General features: G+C 34.8%; 1 long non-coding RNA gene across 1 annotated transcript; it reads left to right on the forward strand.

Moving 5' to 3' along the window:
* The first annotated feature begins 309 nt into the window (after positions 1-309).
* Positions 310-11,631, forward strand: LOC127467615 (uncharacterized). Its single transcript, XR_007903223.1, has 3 exons — positions 310-426; positions 8,139-8,288; positions 11,601-11,631. It is a non-coding gene; the product is annotated as an uncharacterized LOC127467615 (long non-coding RNA).
* The last annotated feature ends 8,669 nt before the right edge of the window (positions 11,632-20,300 follow it).

Consider the following 20,300-nt stretch of genomic DNA (forward strand, 5'->3'; position numbering starts at 1 on the left):
ACATTATAAACCTTTTAGTATCTTTGAGGCTTGATCAGACTTTTTTACAGATAATTATTTGTTAAATAAATTATTTCTGATATTTCTTGATGTTTGCTTTGTTTTGGTTTTATTGAAAAAATTAACTAAAGAAGTGAAAGAGAGAAAATTATGGGATTTACTGTTCCTAACATATTCTTCAGTGTTGTTCTATAGTTCAGAGTCCCTCTGCATTCACAAAGATAAGATGAATAGTTAAAGATTGAGCTGTGAACCTCTGAACCAGTAAATATCACAGTGCTAAAACAACAGGGAAAGAACAAAATGTAACAGACAACTTATAACAGGAAGATTTGCTCTGTCAACCTTCTACTCTTTTCCTTTCTAGGTCTTCCTTCTTCATGAACTTGCAAACTGCTTATGAAGAGAGTATTTAAAAAAATACAGGTAAATTTACTTTTCAGTATGCTTTTTTTTAAAATTTATTTATTGCATTTACTTTACAATACCATGTATTTCACTTTTAAATGTGACTCATGATGTAAACATTGCACATACACACACATACACACAAAAAGGCAAGAAGAAGACCCCTGAAAATCGAACAAAATGATCTTGATTGAAACTTGAGTCTGTCTACAGTTTAGGAGAAAAAGGGGGCTGACCAAACTGTAGCTCGCTGGAGTGTTGTCTACAACTGATTTTTAATATCTGCAATTATTTAGAAAATATTCTTTCTTTCCTTATAGAGTCACCTGTCCTAATTACCTCTTAGACTACAAAGGCGTTTCCCTGAGAAAATTGTGATATATATTAGTGCTGTTTCTTTGCCAAAATGCTTTTGTACTCCTCTTGGTTAATGCTCTATTAGTTGAGGAAGGTGTCTTTTTCTAACGCATAAATGCTTTTCCCTTCAAAACAAAAAATATATTCTCTCTATAATGAAGCACACTATCAGACTAGAATATCAAATGAAAATATATATATTAGATATTTCCTTTTCTGTCTCTAAAGCACAGCACACAGTACAACATAAGCAATGAGCTACAAGCAAACAATCAATGTCTTTGGTTTTGCTAATGAACTAATGAATGGAATAGCTGGGAGTATCACAGGGCATAAGAGTATTTGTTATAATTTTGGCAATTAAAAATAAATTCACTTCAGAGCCTTTAACTCAGTAAGAAAAAGGTTTCTGTGACCCTAAAAAGGAGGCAACTGCTAAGCCGTAAGAGAAAATTATCTAAGTAAATGAAAGAATGAATATCAATTGGACTGCTGAGAAATTGTCCCATTTACGGCAATTCATGAAATACACAGGAAGTTGTTTCAAGGATAAATATATTATTTTAAATTAACTGGGGTTTTTACAGTTTGATGCATACTAATGTTCTAATTAATCATTTTCATGACTCTTAGAGCGGAATTAATTGCAACTAACTTTAGAGGTCTATACTGTGGACATCGTTCATTGTTCTGAATCTTCAATACATGATTCATCCAACCAGAAATAGACATCCACTTTTAATGAATGAGGCTTACTTAAAAATGTGTCCATGCCCGTAGACAACTATATAGAGAGAGTTGAGTACCTTCAGAACTCCGTCCTATATGATGTAAATAAATTTCCATGTCCGGAAAGATGAAAACATATGTTCCATTTACCAGAAAATGCTGTAATATCTTTGCTTGTTGTAGCATTTTCCATGCCTCCTTTAACAATACTCGAAAAGAATCATCAAAAGTGGTCAATGGTTATAACATGAATACTTTAAATGAGCAACTTTTTATGAAACTCACATGTTTAATGCTTGTTACAGATTTTATTTGTAAAGATTATAAAATACTTTTTTCTTCATACTGATATTTCTGCCAAAATATTACTGATGCTTAATATTAATATTTAAAGTGTTGAAATCTTCTGAAAACAAGAACAAATGGAGCTAAGAAAATAGAATTGTGCACAGGTGTAAAGAAAATAGAATTGTGCACATATCTATCTCAATTTATCACTGAAACTTTTCATTCACCCATAGTGTTCAGGATTTTGATTATAATTTAAATCAATATATCTTTTTAGAAAAAATTTCAGTAATTCTGTAGTTGCAACATTGCCCTTTAATTTTGTTATGATAGTTGTATCTTCACAGTACAAGTCTGATAAAAAATATCTCATTACCTTAATCTGAAAAATTAGTCAGCTGCAGGAATAAGCATTTTTGTTCATATATGTATCTTATTATATATTATTATAATTTTTTTATTTCTCATTTATATATCTCCAATATATAAAAATATTGTGGTTTTTAGAGAGAGAGAGGTGTATATATGTATTTGCTTCCTAGTATATAATCTTTCTGACTAAAACTTGTCAAATGATCCTAATTATATTAAATGATTAATCTCATGATGTCACAAATTATATTTTATTACACTTTTTTACTATATAAATATTTTATATTTTAATTATATATCTATATTATACAAACTCCATACATGAGATTGACTACTTTTCTTCTCAGCAACTACTGATAATTTTCAGTTTTCAATTCAGTCATTATACTTAACTTGATCTGCTTTCCAAAATATAGGTATATCATCTACTATTGAGTGTGCTAATAAAATTTCAAAAATCCTCTTTTTTCCCACTTTCTTTTTTTAATCAAAAACTGAGGAGTTGATGTTGACATGAACACTAAGATCAAAAGGCATAATTGGCTTACATATTTGACCATAACAGTTGAGACTGAATATCTTAAAGATTCTCTTTTTTTTTTCCCTAATTAAAGCCAAGGGGGAAAAAAAAACAAAAACAAAAACAAAAAAAAACAAAAACAAAAACAAAAACAAAAACAAAAAACAAAAAAAAAAACCACAAAAAAACCAACCAACCAAACAAAAAAAAACCAAAAAAAACCAAACAAAAAAAACAAACCACAAAAAACCAGTGAAGATTTCCACAGATATTTTCCTCTCTCTGGACCAAAGCCCTTGCAATTATGCAGGTTCAGGGATTGTAGTTTTGAAACCATTATGCCAATTCTGCTAAAAAATTTCTTGGTTTCTTTGACATTACCACAGATGACTAATTAAATTTTAGGAAACTTTAAATGAGAAAAGTAATATAAATCTAGACAAATTCAGCATCCCTTGCCTGCAATATAAAGTAAAATAAAGGAACAATTCAAACAATTTTTTGTACACTTTTTATAGAGACATTATTAGCAAATATTCTTGCAGTAAATTTAGTAAAAACTTAGTTGTTCATTTTCAGCTAGTCTTCTAGCTACATGTACATAGAAACTAGTCAAAGTAACATTTTGGTAGTGTCATCTCTACCATCTGTGGTACAGTAATGTAATTGCCATATGCAATGAAAAAATTTAAAAAATAAATTAATTCAATGTTAATGGTCTTATAAAAAGAAAACTGAAGTCAGTAGATACAAATAACTTCAGATTTTGATGGTTATTCTTGTTCTTTTCGTGACCAAACCTTCTAATGGCAACATTTTAATGTTGTCTTCCACTTTTAATCAACAAGTGACTAAAACTATAACCAAAAAATTATTTATATATATTTATAAAAACATACATGGAATGTGCTATGCTATTCATTCAAATGTAACATTTTTCTGTGAAAAATCTGTTCTTTCTAGTTATGGTGTTCAAAAGTGTAATTCTTTAATGATTTTTAAAAAAGAGGTTTCTATATTTATCGCAACCAACAATGTGGTTGAGACATGAGAATAATTAAGAATAATCTAGACTTAGTTTATTTTAATTCCTAGACCTCTATAGCTATGGATCAAAATACTCACAGAGACCTAGGATCAATACCTCAAATTCATTCAGGGCATTGGCATTATGAAATTGAAATAATATCTTAATTAGATTTCTGAATTAGAAGAAAAGGTATATAAGATTCCTGTTCAGATAAACAACTGTCAGCTGAGTTTGCTTTCATAGAAAAAAAAAATTAGCTTATGCGTTGCATGAAAACATTAATTTTCCTTCCTCTTTATATCACCAAGGAATCACAAAGGGTATCTTTATCACTGTTTTACTCCCGTTGAACAGTTATTATTCTTTGGTTTGTAAAGCTGAAGAAGAAAAACTGAAAGATTTTATACTTATGTTTAAATTAAAAGAAGGTGTTCACCAACAAGCCACCTAGAGACCAGAGCACATAGAGTATATCGTGGATGAGACACTGTACAGAAAGTACTTCCATGACTGCATGCTTAGGTGTCATTCCAGAGGAATCACTGGAGGAAAATAATGGCAAGCCTGAAGGTCCCTTCCTCACATGTCTGAGTTAAGTCATGATAGGTTGTTTCAGGACTGGAATAAGGAAACCACCATTCCACCTACGCACTCCATAGCATAATTATTGATATTTTCCTCTAGTACAAATAGGATGGAAAAGATATTTTTATCTCGTTAAGCATTTCATCAGAGATATTATTTTATTTCATGATTAGAAGACAATTAGGCATTTGAGCCCTTGCTCATCACTGCAATATCTTAGGATTAAGCCTACATAACACTGTTCATACTAGCAAAAGTATTCCAGCATGGGGCATGCTATAACAGCAAAAATATCTCTGAAGCGTGAGACACAGATTGATTATTGGAAGTTTTAAAAACAGAGGCTGATTGTTTAAATGCTTCAGCAAGCAATTATTGACTTTTTTATCAGATCTGTAATTGTAATTAATTATATCTTGGAAGCTGTAGGATCTGGTTTATCAGTAGTTGCATGGATTAAACACAAAATTGATTTCACTTAGCTGTTCTACACTTCACCACTCTACTTAAAGGCTCTTCTTTTTTTTTTGTCAGTTGAGCGTTCTCCTCCTATTGTATGTTGTTGTTACAATAGTTAATTTGTTTAATGTTTTAATACTTCCAATTTCACCATAGTTTCAATAATTTCCATTATTTGCCAGTGTGCCTCTTTGAAGTAATAATGATTAATATTACAGTTTAAAACAAAGTCAACAATCAAAACCTGATTTCCACTTAATGGTCTAAATTATAAGATTGTGTTTCTTCATGCAGTTAGGGTCATGTTCTTAAGAAAACTAAAACAAGCATCTAAGAAATCCAGAGTTTGGCCACATAAGAAATAAATAGGAATGCTAGAAGTCAGAAATCCTGAAATTCGCTCTTCCTTACACTGGAAAGGTCCAGATCATCTATTATCATTACCACCAAAAGCAAAATGAATGGAAGCTTATCTCTAAGTTGAAGACTCCAATATTTGGGTGCATAAAGGTAGAAATGGATTTCAACTCACATGTCTAAATACAGAGTGATCTATTTGGTCACGTAAATACAGGTGTCTAGTGTTTTTTCAGATGATATATGCTACTCTCTGTGAGCTCAGACTGCATCTTCAGCTGAACCTAGGTGTTCTGTAGGACATCTGTAACACATCTGCCAGCTATAGCTGAAGCTGTGTCAGATAGTCTAGAGAATGTAAGAGGTGAGCAGATTCTCATGTTTAGGCACCTAATTCAGTGCTTGAGATGCAAATTTCCACAATAGTCAAGATAAATCTTGTGTTCAATTTGTTTGTGTAAATCTAGTATCTTGTGCCATTCAAACAAAAAAGGTATTTCACCTTACCTTCAGTTGTGTCTGCTCTAGATCCTGTATCATATTATCAGTATTTCCATCTACTCTTAAAACTTTAGCAATATTTTAGGAATCTCCTTAGCCACATCAATCTGAAGAAAGGTACGATGTTCAGCCTAATATTGGAAATAACTTTTTTAAAGTTGTATTGCAACTGTTTATTCCTGCTCAAAGTTCAGTTAAAATATAGTTGATTACTAAACTGCTGGTTTTGGGCAGCTTAAATTCAATTCTTCAGTTTCAATTAGTTTTTCAGGTAGGTTTGAATTAGCATTATAGTTTGTAATTCATATGGGCGTTTTAAGGAAGTGCTAGTAGATGTAATAAAAATACATTAATAGACTTTGCCTGTACCAAATTTCTCCTCACACAAAAAATTTTAAATCTCTTCTTTTGACCTCCTTTAACAGAGTTTGAAATCAATACATTTACAGTAGGATTGAAACAGGTTCTAAATTTGCCAGTGGTACAATGGGATCCAGAGAACATTGGTATCATAACCCTACAAATCAGAAAGTTTTCAAGTGTTACTGTGACTGCATCCATTTTGTGATTGAATTCTTACAGGAAATAGTTCTATACTTGTATGATACTTCCCTCTAACTAAGCTGTCACTGAAAAAAAAAAAGGCAAACCCCCCCAAACCTACACTTTTCTTTCCTAAAATCTAGAATTACATGAGAAAATGACTGCCAGTTTTAATGTTATCACAAATCAGTGAGAATGTTTGTGGCAGATTCTGATTTTAGTAGCACATTGTAAACTAAAGGGATCTCTGCCATCTTCACTAGAATTATTCTTGACTGACACTGCTTCACAGATTCTATTTATCTAGTGCATGGTTTTTTATCAATTGCTTTAGATTATGTTTAATTTCATCAACGTGAAAACTGGAACCGAACCTGCATATTAGAAAACACACACACAGAGAAATTACTTCAGATTTTTAAAATTGTTCCAGACATTTTACTATTCAGGGTATTGCATTATGTATTGCAATTCCATGCATGAACTGCGTTTGAGAACTGCAATATTTCTCCTGAAGTGAGTTTCCAGTCTTCCTTGGCTTGATGTTAGTTAGATGTCATCACAAATGTCAATTTTGGATTTCAGTACATTTTTGAAAGAAAGATATTCCCTTCACAAAGTAATTTTCTGAGAGTTTCTAAGACACTGGATTATTTTATTATTGGGTCAAAACCAACTCAAACGTGTGTGTCTGGGGGAAAGGATAAATCCAATCTCTCAGAAGTTAGATAATGCCGTATCCCACACACCAGTCTCTGCAAGACTCCTGGGGCAACTCTGGAGCAAAAGTAGCATGAGAGCTCTACTCCACACTACACCCTCTGGAACCCCTAACCCAGTCTTAGATTGGCTGGCATGCTGGGAGCATTACCCCTCATCCTACTCTAGAGACCCAGAGTGGCCAGTGGGCAGGAAGTCCTGCCTGGGATGAGTGGCAACAGGGGGCCAGAGCACAGAAAAACAGCAGCACATGGTCTCCATTTCACTCGAGATCTGCCACCTGCCCTGTGGAAACTGGACTTGCAAAGGACTTTCTGGTGGTACCTATGATTTTATCTTAATCTCTTTTCTCTCTCTTTCTTTACTCCTTTTTTCTTCTCTTAATCTCATTTCCTAATATTTTGGATAACTTAAATCCAGTAGGTTGGATTTTGCCAAATTGTGCGGATTAGCATGTGCTACATCATAGCTTTGTGGAATTTTGGTTGTATGTTAACCTGTTGAACTTTTGCCAAGATCTCCCATATTTTCTAAAATTATTAGTGAAACTATCTCCTGAGAAAACATGTGCATCGTATTCTCTTTATGCTACCTCAAGGTATTTAAGAACCAAAAGCTTTTCAAAATATTCAGTGTGAAAAATTTTGGAGCCTTGTATATTTTTAAAAGTAAAACTCCTGTTTGAGCTTGTAGCTCCAGGCATGGGGTCTTGGAGAGTGAAATCAAAATCGTTAAATCAAAATAGTGTGTATTGTTTTCATTACATTTTATTTTACAGAAACATGCAAAGACAAATGATGAAAGAAAAAGACCTCGGAAAAGCTACTGAAAAGTCATGTGACTCCTAATTATATTCTTGATCTGATTTCTGCTTTGGTAATTATCTGAACCAAAATACTAGATCTTACCACTTCTACATTTTGATATGCTCAAAGTTAGAATAAAGTTTTGGATATGAACTCGTGTTAGCTGGTGTTGTGGTTTAAGAATGATACTACCCAATTCAGTGCCTCCACCGAGACTCCTCTGAAACACACACTGCTTTCTATCTCCCTCTTCCCTTCACCCTTGCTACTGTGACAGATGAAGTTGAGAACTGGAGCCTCAAAAGGTGAAGATCACAGGTTGAGATAAGAGCAATTTACTGGAAACAGCAGTGAGATAAGAAAATGAACAGTAAAAACAACAATATTTATAACAAAAGTAGAAAAAAGAGATAGTGATTCACAAGTAAAATGCTCACTGAGACCAACCTGACCTGTCTTGCAGCTGGTACCACCCCACCGCTCTCTCTGGCTTGAGACCATCACCATGCTATCTCAACCACTCCATCCACCATTTTTTTTCCTGAGCGGAAACCACACTCTTCTTCTCAGAAGCCGAAGACTCCTTTCCTCCCACCCCCAGCAATGATGTGAGGTTGTATTGAATAACATTTGGGTCCTGGTCATGCCCCCTCAGTCACACCCCCTCTTGGCTACTGCAAAGAAGTAAACCTGTCCTTGGTTGAAACCACGACAATTGTAAAAACCTCCTATCCAGAATTATACTAAAAAGGATTTTAAATAATTTTACTGTTTTAAAATGTTCATTCTATGACTAATAAATTATTTAATTATGCCACATTCTTGTAATGGAGAAAACTACTCCATCACTATCAATAATTCAAGTTTTGTTTTTTTTTTTTTTAATTCTACACAGAATCCTTTTCTTGGAATTCTAATAAATCATTTCAGTGATCAAATGATCACTGAAAAAAAAATAAATTACATGATTCTCTTTTCAAACTCAGTCCTTTGGGAAAAATCATTTACTAACAATAAACTAGAAAAATATTGACCTCAATAATTGACTGTGGAAATCTAAACCACTGGGGACTTGTTGTGTATATTAAACTTTACACAGTTGCTAAGCTCAAAACTAAATTATCACTCTCCTAAGTCTAATTTTATTAATACATGCAAATCTGAGGACATATTTATAAGAACTCAGCATTCCTTAGTTTTATTTCTCCAAAGAGCTCTCTAGTGTCAAGTGAACACATCAACCCCAGAAACTCTGCATGTTCATAAAACACTGTGAGTGGAATTTCTGGTGGCAAAGGCATTCCAGCAAATAAATCCACAGATGCTTCCTTCGCAGTGCCACAGAACTACTCAAGAGGAAAGGGACTATGAAGTGTATTTTGCTGGTCCTTCAAGAAATTGCTCTTCAGTCTTAACAAAGAGCAATTTAACTGCAATAGTGACTGCACCATCTGTTCAAGTCAACTTGATGTCCCTTAACACTCATATATTTAAAAATTTGGTCAGAAAACAAGGATTATGACTGATTATTACTACATAATAATAAATAGACCTCCTTTTGTTAATAACAGAAGAGAGCAAATCAAATCTCTAAATAATGAAGGTACCCTGAAATTACAATTTGAGATCTTAACTTCAGACCAAAATCCAGCTCCTAAGTTAACAAATTTCAACAGCAGCACAGAACATCATGTATCATACAAAAGTATTAGTCATATAATTGTATCATTACTTTTGATATTTTATTTTATTTCTATTGACATACAAGAGAAAATATATATACTGATTTTTGTCTCTCAGACTCATTATTACTGGAATTACTTGTCCTCTTTTTATTTAATTTCTTCATCAAATATCAGGATTTCTCTTTTTTTTCTTTCTGTAAATAGGTCTTGAATGTTGTTATATTTTCTACTTGTTAGTTTTCAGTTATTCTTTCTTTAATAATTTGTTCTAAAATTTTGTATTATGCTGAGATCAAATTAAAGTAGGAAATCTCTAGTTTTCTCTTTACATAATGTGCATTTACACATATGTGTTCTGCTTGCTATTGCTGAGTCATACACTGTGTGCAGATATCATAAAATAGTGCTAGTTGACAACTGAGTTAGCATAAGTTTAATTAGACCTATAGGATAAGGGCATAGCTTAGTCATAAGGATTGAGTAGTACCTTGCACATAAACAGTCTGATAATTATTGGTTATGGAAGATGCAAACATAACAATTATTGTGAAACTTCTGAACATGTTCAGAGTTTTCCAGAGGAGCAAACTGTGACAGCTGCTTGTTAGGCACAGAGTGACTACGAACAAGACACTCATGCAACAGGGATCCTCTGCGCAATCCTGTAACCAGTGCTTCCCAGGGTCAGTCACAGAAGCCAGGTCTTGGTCCAGCATTATACAAAGTGTGTATCGAGTCTCTACCACAACACATTCAAATTCTGGACCACATTGTATTTCTTGTTGAACAAGGAAGTTACGTAGTCCATAAAACTGCAGAAATTTCTGACTAAAACCTTTCAGTACCCAAGCCCATTTAGTCTATGCAGTGCAATTTCATCTTAACTAAGACACTGTACCGCTGTCAAATTCATGTTTTGTTAAATCACCTTGCCACCTAACTGAAGCGTGGTTGTTCTAGCAAGTGTACTGTGAAAGGAAGCAAAACTTCGCAGTCAACCTTCAGCTACACAGTGTTCCTTTTATCTAATTTTTTTCTTTTCTTAATGGAAAATAGTAAATTAAAGTACCAAAATTACGGTCATCTTTAACCTCTCCTTTACTTAATCTCTCCAATTTTTTTCCAGCATGTCATCTCACTTCCACAGGGTGATACTGTGTATACAATTTAAATATCCTTCTAGTGTTTCTCTGTGATGGGTGAGAGGACATAGTTGTATCCAGTTTTATCAGTACTTTGTTTCTTTGATTAGCATTAAAAAAAAAAATCCAGTGCATTCACTCCAGTGATTCCTTCTCATGGACATCAGGGCACAGAGACAGTGTCTGGATGCCAGCAAACCTTGTTGAAGTTCACAGCAGGGTGGGGAAATTTCGAACCCTTCCCAGATGCCTGCTAAACACTAAATTAGAGGTCTGTCATTCCATGCAAATACAGGTGGGTTAAGCTTCCTCCCATGATTGCCTATACCACCAAGTGACTACAACATATCACAGAATATGCTGAGTTGGAAGGGACCTACAAGAATCAGCAAGTCCAAACCCTGACCCTTTACAGGACCATCTTCCAGAATCACACCATCTGCCTGAGAGAATTATCCAAATGCTTCTTGAACTCTGTCAGGCTTTGTACTGTGACTGCTTCTCTGGGGAGCCTCTTCCAGTGCCCAACCACCCTCTGGGTGAAGAACTTTTCTAATATCTAACCAAAAACCTCCCCCTGACATAACTTCAGGCCATTCCCTTGGATGCAGTCAAATTTTACTGAATTAAATCTAATTCTTACTAGCCACTATTGAAGATTTTTATGATGAGAGTAATGTTTTCCACTAGTAAAAATTTCCAGTAGTATTAACCTCAAATTTTCTGCTTATTCTTGTGCTTTTGCCCTGCTCACTCCTCTCCGGGGGGGGGGGGGGGGGGGGGGAAATTATTAAATAATTTCACTGAAGATTCTCAGTATTTGCCATTTTTATAGTTTTGACCAGTCTGGCAGAGTTGTTATTTTGTGATGACTTAGCACAAAGCACTACACAAAATAACCCTGTTGAAATACAGAGTCACGACATCTGAATTAATGAGGTAGTATCAACCGTTCCTAGTTCAAAATTTGAAAGAACTCAGGGAATCTGCCTTTCTACACTAACAAGGATTCCCAGCTGTGAGACACTGAAATGATTTATGGTTTAAACATTATTAAAATCACTGAAAGACTTTTGTCCACTGTAGCAAATTTTGCAGAGAAGCAACTACTCACCCAAGTCTACCGCCCCCAGAATATGCCAACTATTTGGACTGTGACAGGAACTTGAGGTAAGATAAAGATGGTACTATTGTGCTATTATGCCAGGAGAAGAATGTATCCACAAGTGTGAAAGTCTGGAATGCTAGTGGCTCAGACAATGAAGGTATGAACTGCTGATGGTAAAGTAACTACCCAGGTGCTGAGGGTGTGCACACCTGACACCTCAGGCTACAAACTGAGTGTTGGACAAGATAAGGAGGGAGGTAAATCCTGCTAAGGAAAGTAGTGTCTCTTTGTCCTTACACAAATGAGTCAGCTGTGATAACTCCACTCTGGGGAAGCACTGGGACTGTTCACACATAGCCTGAAGTTATTCATCTCTGCCTATGGGTCATAATTGAATCACCTGTGCTGACATAGAAGGCAGTTGTAACATCTTAAAAGGTGTCAAAGACTTCTGAAATGTCCTGTGATCCACTGTTACAGCATTCTTAGTAGAACTCCCAGCCCTAGGGGAGGTACCCGGGTGTTCCCACCTAGCCTAAGCCCAATAAAGATGGCATAGACTTCACTCAGTATGTCGTCTTCCCTTGCCACCCTGAACTTTCCTCACACAAATGGGCTTCTTCCCTCATCACCCTGGACTTCCCTCGATGAATCCAGACAGCAATTATCACTTTGACAAGACTGAGACTCTCACTGCCTCAAAGACTACAAGAAGAGGCTACAAGAAGAGGATCAATGGGACACTGTCGGAATCCATGGAGTGGTGATGTTTTTTTACTTAATCTGTCTCTCTGTCAGAGTACTGCGTCCAGTTCTGGGCCCCTCAGTTCAGGAAGGATATTGAGGTGCTCCTGCAGGTCCAGAGAAGAGCAACGAGGTTGGTGAAGGGACTTGAGCACAAGTCCTATGAGGAGAGGCTGAGGGAGCTGGGGTTGTTTAGCCTGGAGGAGTCTGTTTTGCCAATGAAGGCAATCAGTAAGTGACCTCTCCCACTTGTTATCTCAACTCATGAATTCTTAGCTAGTTTTTTTCCTCTCTCCTCTGTCCAGTTGCAGAGGGAGAGAAAGAGAGTGGCTTTAGTGGGTACCTGGTATCCGGCCGGGGTCAACCCACTACAGGGACATTTCCAGTCTTTAGCAGAAGGAAAGTCTCTCTGTTCTCTTTTTCCCTCTGTCAGTCATGAACTTATTCATTTGTTTTCATAAAAATTTTGTAGCATGAATGACTTAATAAGCAATTTTCCAGAAACAGAATGCTAAAAAATTATTATGCAAAAGTAATGGCAGTTCTATCCTTATGTGAAATAGAAGGGGTAAGTCTGAGGCAGATTTCTAGTGGTGTAGTATCAAAATAGTCATTGACATTTAGCCTATTTTAGCTATGGCAGGTATGCTTTAAAATGCACTGTATGAATAAACCATGTTCATGTATACTACCTCAATTGGTCCAGAGGCTCAGAAGTTAATTACTGTTCTATGTTTACACATAGAATCAAATAAGAAATGTATTTACTGTACTAATGGGTTTAAACTAAGTTTCTCTATTAAGAAGTCTCACAACCTCATATAGCCTGGAGAGACACTAAATTGTAATATAAACAATACTTGTTTTATAAATGTGATCACTGATGAGTAACAGAAATATAGCAAATATGATGAAAAATATGCTGTATATCTTAAAGAAAAATGGTCTCTATCTTATCTAAAAGAACCAAAAATTGAATTGATTTAAAGAATTTCAGGTGCTAAACAATTGTACCCTTTATTAAATATTGAACATTTGGAAGACTTCATAGACTATATGTATGGTAAAAAAAGCAGCCATCATGAGACTCTTCTTTTGTTGTTGTTGTTGTTTAAATACATAAGCAGTGTTAACATTCTAAAAAAGAAACCAAACCAAACCAAAAACCAACAACAACCGGCTGTGTTGCTCTATAGTGTGTATGATAATTACATAGTAAATAATAAATTAGTCAGACAGAAGGAATTAAATAATAAATTAGTCAGACAGAAGGAATTAACTGTTTGGGAAATCTTAATCATGATACTCATACTACTGAAAGTTGCATTTCTAGTATTTTGTCTGTGATATATAGAAGTGAAACTGCTTCAGCGTGCCATGATTTTCTCCAAAAACTGTAGCCTTTCCCAAACTGAAAAAAAAGGCTGTCAAACTCTATTGATTTGATATTTCAAAAGGTAATGGAGTACATTCAGTTTTAAGAAATCTGGCAGAGAATTTGCAAGATGGAATATTTTCCATTAGTTAAGTATACAGTCATTCATAAGCTACCAGAAATTTATTTGGACACGAATTAATTTCTGAATGCATTTACTTGATTAAGTTTTGTTTAGTTACTCCCCCATAAAATCACTGATTTTGGTTTAGATAGGGGTTAAGATGATTTAACTTTATAAGAAAAGTCTAAAACAGATTCTTTCTGATACTAGAAGTACAGTGTGCACATTTTTTTGTAAGAGACCGTCGAATATTAAACTGAAACATGGAAAATAAAATTAAAAATAATACTTTTGAAAAGGAATAATAGAGTCTTAGAACTGTGCCAACCTTAGTTTTGGGAACACTGTCTAGACATGAGAGATTGTCAGTGTCAATAAAACCAGAATTAAAAGCAAATCAATAAAGCCTATGCTTAGCTTTAAGCATTTGTTTAAAATATTCTAAGGAGAAAGCAAAACTGGATAGATTTGATCTATACAGAATTTATAAATAGAATTTTATAAGGAAACCTTATATTCCCTTAAATACCTACATATAGCTCAATGGCCTAAGGATATGCACTACAACATAATTTTCATCGTCCAGGGTAAAATTTTTTCCAATTCTGTTCATGAATGACAAATAAGCATCTTTAGATAAATCAGGTATTCACTGCTCAAATGGAATTCCTCCTGAGGGAAAGGAGATGCCACACTTGTAGTTACAACTAAGAATATATATATATTTCCATACAGAGTAATTAAGACAAACTAAAAAAGAGAAACTTTAAAATATTTGACAAATTAATGAATTAGAAGAGATGGCAGACACTTCAGCCATGTTAGCTACAACATTTCAAGCTTCTTTGCATGATTTTCTAAATATTGTTCTGCTATAAGCCTGGGAAGACCAACTGAAAAAATACTGGAGTTGTACATCTGAGTTACTCCAGGTTTTGTTCAAAAGATAGAAGAACATGAAAAGTCTCCCATTTTAAATGAATATATTAGATATTTTTCAGAGCTAGAAAGTTTACCTGATATGTCTGTTTATTCATCCTCTTGCATTAACTATCTTTTATATTTTTGAAGTTGTAAATAAGTAGATTTATCCTTTAAAAGGATTCATTTTTTCACAGGAATCCTTGCAAGAACAAACTAATAAAGTTAGCTGAAGTTACAGTTACCTATTACAATAAGCTAACGTAACTGTATGGAAACTTTAGTAACTGCTGGAGTTTCCTTTGATTTGCATGTATGTGCATGGATTTATCCGTGAATATTAAGACCCCTCTGCGAGCCAGAAAGCCTTTGATCACACCAGTAGTTATTTGAAGACTTTTCTGTTAGCCTGATTTGGGCAATACAAACTCTCCAAGGGAATGTACTGGTTTAGACTTAGAACATTGAGAGTGTGCTGCAGTTAAGGTACTGACTGCTTAAGGCGACCCAAGAACTGCTTTACAATTTCAGCATTCTCTGATAAAGAGTAGAATACCATGTTACTGTCAGGGTTGCTGAACCACAAAAAACAAAACAAAACAAAAAAAACTAAACCCAAAACCAAAAACCAAACCAGACACAAATCAAAAACTCCACAAAAACCTAGATTAAAATAATTTGCAGAAGCTTTATTAACAACACTCAAAATAACTAACACTTATATAAATCCTTGTAAGAGAGAAATGGTGCAGAAAGGAAAGAAAATGTGCTTGTTGTATTTACAGGAAGTACCTAGCAGATATCTCAGTCTTCTTTGTTTTAATGACTTACTGTGTTTCCCCTAATGAAGTAACAATTGGGGTTTCCATTCACATGTTCCAGTTCAGAATGTTTTCAATATTTATCAATAGAATCATTCATAGAATACAGACTTTCTTGAAGAGCTGACGCTACAGAACACACTCAGAATCAGTTCTCAGAGCACACATTCAAATGGAATTGAATCTTAAATCACATCCCTTCCCTCATTATTTTTGTAAGAGTTTGTTAATTTCCTACAGCCTATATCCCTTTTCAGTTCTTCTGCTGGACCACAAAAAAGTGGTCTTTCATCTAAAATTTCCTCTGTTCTTGTTGTGCCACTTCTGTAGATTAAGTAAATGTTGCTTTGCATCTTTTTGTCAGAAGAGGAAATGCAGTCACCTGCACTCAAGTAACTAATAAGTAAATCTGCATTTCAACGAGGCATAAACCAGTTTTTTCCCTTCAGTATCTCCTTGATACCTTTTAGTATTAATTGTGTCTTGCACCAAACTGCATTATACAGTAAATTGTAGAGACACTAAATAGTGTAAATGTTACTAGTTCATAACTATCTTCTGACCAAGTATGTCTATATTACTTAATAAAATCAAGATAGAGACTACTCTTTGAGCATAAATTAAGTGGTACATTCTGCCTGCATTTACACTATGAAAGCTCTGGCCACGTATCTCTCCTGTGACTCCTTTGGTGCTCAGTAGTCCTAATACGTATCATTTTTGACACATTTGTCATTTGTTCCAACTTCAAGTGTGTGAGATAAAATGGAGTTTCTTCTTGCCAGAATGATATTTACACAGCCTTGAATTTTTGGTTGTATTTATTTAGTATGTGGCATGAAAATATGTAGAGGTGGTTGTAATGGTCCTGGAGCACTGTATGGGATGAAGTAGCAAAACCTGGTGCGCTCTTAGAAATAGCCCCTCTCCACAGCTATCTTTTGAATTGTTGTCCCAGAATATTTAGTGACACGTGCCACCTGTGCATTGACACAAGGCTAAGTGTGTCAAAGAGATTTCTAGAACTTAAAAATTATGAAAAATTATTAATCTAGTAGTTAAGATTTTTCCACTAGGTCTTTGTTACAGAGAATAGACAGAACCATTGTTGACAGAAAAATGTGAGTTAACCACTGGCATTATAATCAAGATACTATGACAGATCCCCAAATTCTTCCTTGTAACTATACAATAAAGTTGAGTAGAGGTAAAGTCCTGACCTGATAATATTTTTGGAGTGGATCACTTACCTTTTTAAACAGAAAAAAATAGATTGAATGCTGTTACAGAAATGTTGTGGCCAGCTCAAGCAAGAGAAAAATGTTCTTCAGATTTATTCTCTGAATGCCCAGCCAACTTCCAAAATGCAGCTACACATGCTCTCAAAACCCAATTTGAGAAAAAAAATTATCAATGCATATGCAGGGACTGCTTTAATATTTTGTTTAAATGAACAATAGTTTTACTTTGTGATATGAAAATATCAACAGCACTCAGGAAAACTATGATATCTGAGAGGGACACAGAAAATTGAAAGTTATTCTCCTTCAGTAAAAATCAACCCAGTAAATCACAGGCAGGCCTTAAGCAATCTAAACAGTCAAAAGGAACAATAGCAAGCACTACATTACCTAAAAGTGCAAAAGATACACTAGACCCTTTATTCACAGTTTCAATACAAAGGAATATGAAACATCATTGCTGAAACATCATTAACTGTTCTCTAGTTAAGACTAACTGAAGAAATATCTCTAATCTCTTACCTACTTCTAAAGAAGGAGAGCGCTAGCATTTAAACTTGCTGAAAGGATGTTTATCTGCATATAAATTCTCTGTCTGAAAGACCTTTTACCTTTCTACAACTGTCAGGATAATCCCTTTGAAATCTCAAGCCTCACAGACATAAAGCTGCTGTACCAGTGTCCACAGGTTCAGCAAGTGTAAGGTTGACCATATATTCCCAATAGACATGTATGGATGAATAAAAAAATATTCACACATGACTGGTTACGTGGATTAACACAGATTAACACGTATAGGGCTCACTGAGACAAACATGCTAACCAGCAACACATACACTCAGCTGACCTCCCTGAATAACCTTCTCTCTCCATTTTCCCAAGCTTGTTTGTCCCTGATTCACCTCAGTGTCTCCCTTTCCTTGTCATTACTCTTTACCCTAAACATTTCATAGATCATCTGCGTTCACACTTCCTTAAATGTTCCTACATACAATTCTCAAATGTTTCCACACAATTCTCAAATGTTCTTCCTCCTGTGTAGTCTTATTCTGTGGGGATTCACATCAGGGACAGTAATCTTATTGTTCTCCTTTGTTAGTCTTAGGCCAGCTGATTCTATATGATCCCTTTGTCTTGATTAGATTACTAAGGTTTCTTTACCTGCTATTGTTTATCTGACCTTTACTGGATCTTTGTATTTTTTTTCCCTTTAGTAATGTAACTAAATACTGTTTTTCTAAGGATTAAACCTTATGTATAGTTCTGGTGTTTAACTAAACAAAATTAAACCAACCAGCCAACCAGCAAATGAAAGAAAATCTTTGTAGAGGAAGCTCCTCAACACAGAAAGACCCTCTGGAGAATTAATGTATCTGTAACCTACATTAGCTGTCTTTTCAGGTTCCTATTAGGCTTGGCAGATTAGGTTTAATGTGCTGTTCCAATCCCTACATCATCCTATCTTTAAATGTTGAGGTTTACAACCTTGACATGGGTCCAAAGGGGAAATTAATGACACAGAATTGTCTGATCCGTATTCTGCAAATTTGGAGAATTATTCACCTGAGGTGTAACACTTTATTAAATAAACATAGATTCTTAATTTAGGATGTGATCAACTGAGCTGTGAAAGATGATATAATACATGTCATCTTAAAGTAAATGTTCAGATTTTGTTGGAAGAATTTTTTCCCAGAAGTGTCCCTTTCTCTTCACAGACTGAAAAGAGAGCTAAATGCAATTCAGCAGGTGAAATATAGATTTCTAGTGCTGCAGCATCTGAGAAATTTGTAGGGAATTGGAAGGTATGGCACACTCTGAAGAAAGCCCACAGCTCCTGAAACATAGAGTTCCTAGAATATGAAACTTGAACATCTCAAATCACACTAGCCTTACAGCTCTGTATAGGCAATTACAGCCTAATCTTCCCCTTCTATATTTCCATATTAAGATGTGATGAATATCTATTCTACAGTCTTATATAAAACATCAATAAGAAGTAAGATATCAAAGTATCAATAACAATAAGACAATATCAATAAGAAATTCAGTAAGCATTTTATTGTTGTTTTTGGATCATGTAGAAGTCCGGTATGATAGCACTTTTGACAGGGTACTATGAAGAGACAGACTAACTGGCCAAGCAGCAGCTCTGCTTAGAAAGATCTTGGAATCTTGGGGAACCGTAGGTTAAACAGAAGCCAATGGTGTGCCCTGGTGGTCATGAACGAACAGCATACACCAGGCTGTATCAGCATAACAAGGCAACTGAGTATTTCCCCTTGTCTGGTACTCATTAGCTGTACCAAGAATACTGAATCTAGCTTTGAACTTACCAACACAGGAGGGAAGTCAATCATCTGGAATGAGTTTGTTGGAGAGCCACCCATACAATTAGGAGCTGGAACATTTACACTGTGAGGAAACGCTAATGAACAAGACTTGCACATACTTGTACAAGACTGGAGAAAGATTTGAGAGAACTTAAGAGTAGTTTCCCAGTGTTTAAGAGAAGGTTATTGAAAGTGTCAGGCTCTTTACTGAAATGCACAGTGAGAGAACAAGAGGCAATGGCCATAAGTTGAAATAGGAGGTTATAACTCACTGTAATGAAAACAAAATCTGTGTGAAGATAATTAAGCACTTGAAAAAGAAGGTGTCTAGTTGTGCTTGAGGCTGAGGTGGGGATGCTGTTGTTTTAAATGTTGGTTTTGATTTATCTTAAGTGACATAAATTAATTTTCCTAACTTAAACCACCTTTACCTGTGACAGTAATTGATAAGCAATCCCTCTATCTTGATCCACAAGCTTTTTCTTCTTATTTTGTCCTCTTGAGGAGAGGGAGTAATTAAAATGGCTGGAAGATGGCCTGACAGCTGTCAAAGGCTAACTCCCCACATTAAATTACATAATTAGAGTACAGCAGCCTATTTTCCTTATCCTTGCTCTTTATTATATTAGATGCTTTGATATATTGAGTTACAGGAAAAAAAAAAAAAACATGGAAGAAAGAAAACCCTTCAATCACCAAAGTGTCTAGATGAATATTTCTGTATCTGTCTTAGACTCATGCCTTCAGTCTCACTTGTGTTTCATGGGCTCCAAGGCCATTTAAAACATATTTAGATAAGCTGCAATACATTTACCCCCAAAACATTTCTTTTTAATTTCATCATATTTATATATCACTTGAGAAAAATTAGCACAAATGCTGTATTTTCTTCAGGACATACTATTTATGATTTCTGAAAATAAATCAGTCCATGAACAATGAAAACTAAGTTCTTTATTGTCAGAATGCTGTTCTGAATGGTTGCCAATGTTTAAACTATATGATATTAGAGGGAAATAGACTGTTCCCTTACCTGATGGCTAGCTTATAAATTTTTCAATAGTAGCTGCATTACATGTTCAGATAATAATAATTTCCATCATTATTGTTCTGTGGACAAATAATATTGGC

This window comes from Manacus candei, unplaced genomic scaffold (assembly GCF_025592945.1).
Source record: "Manacus candei isolate 608988 ecotype Guabito, Panama unplaced genomic scaffold, ASM2559294v1 h1tg000014l, whole genome shotgun sequence".
Taxonomy (NCBI): Eukaryota; Metazoa; Chordata; class Aves; order Passeriformes; family Pipridae; genus Manacus; species Manacus candei.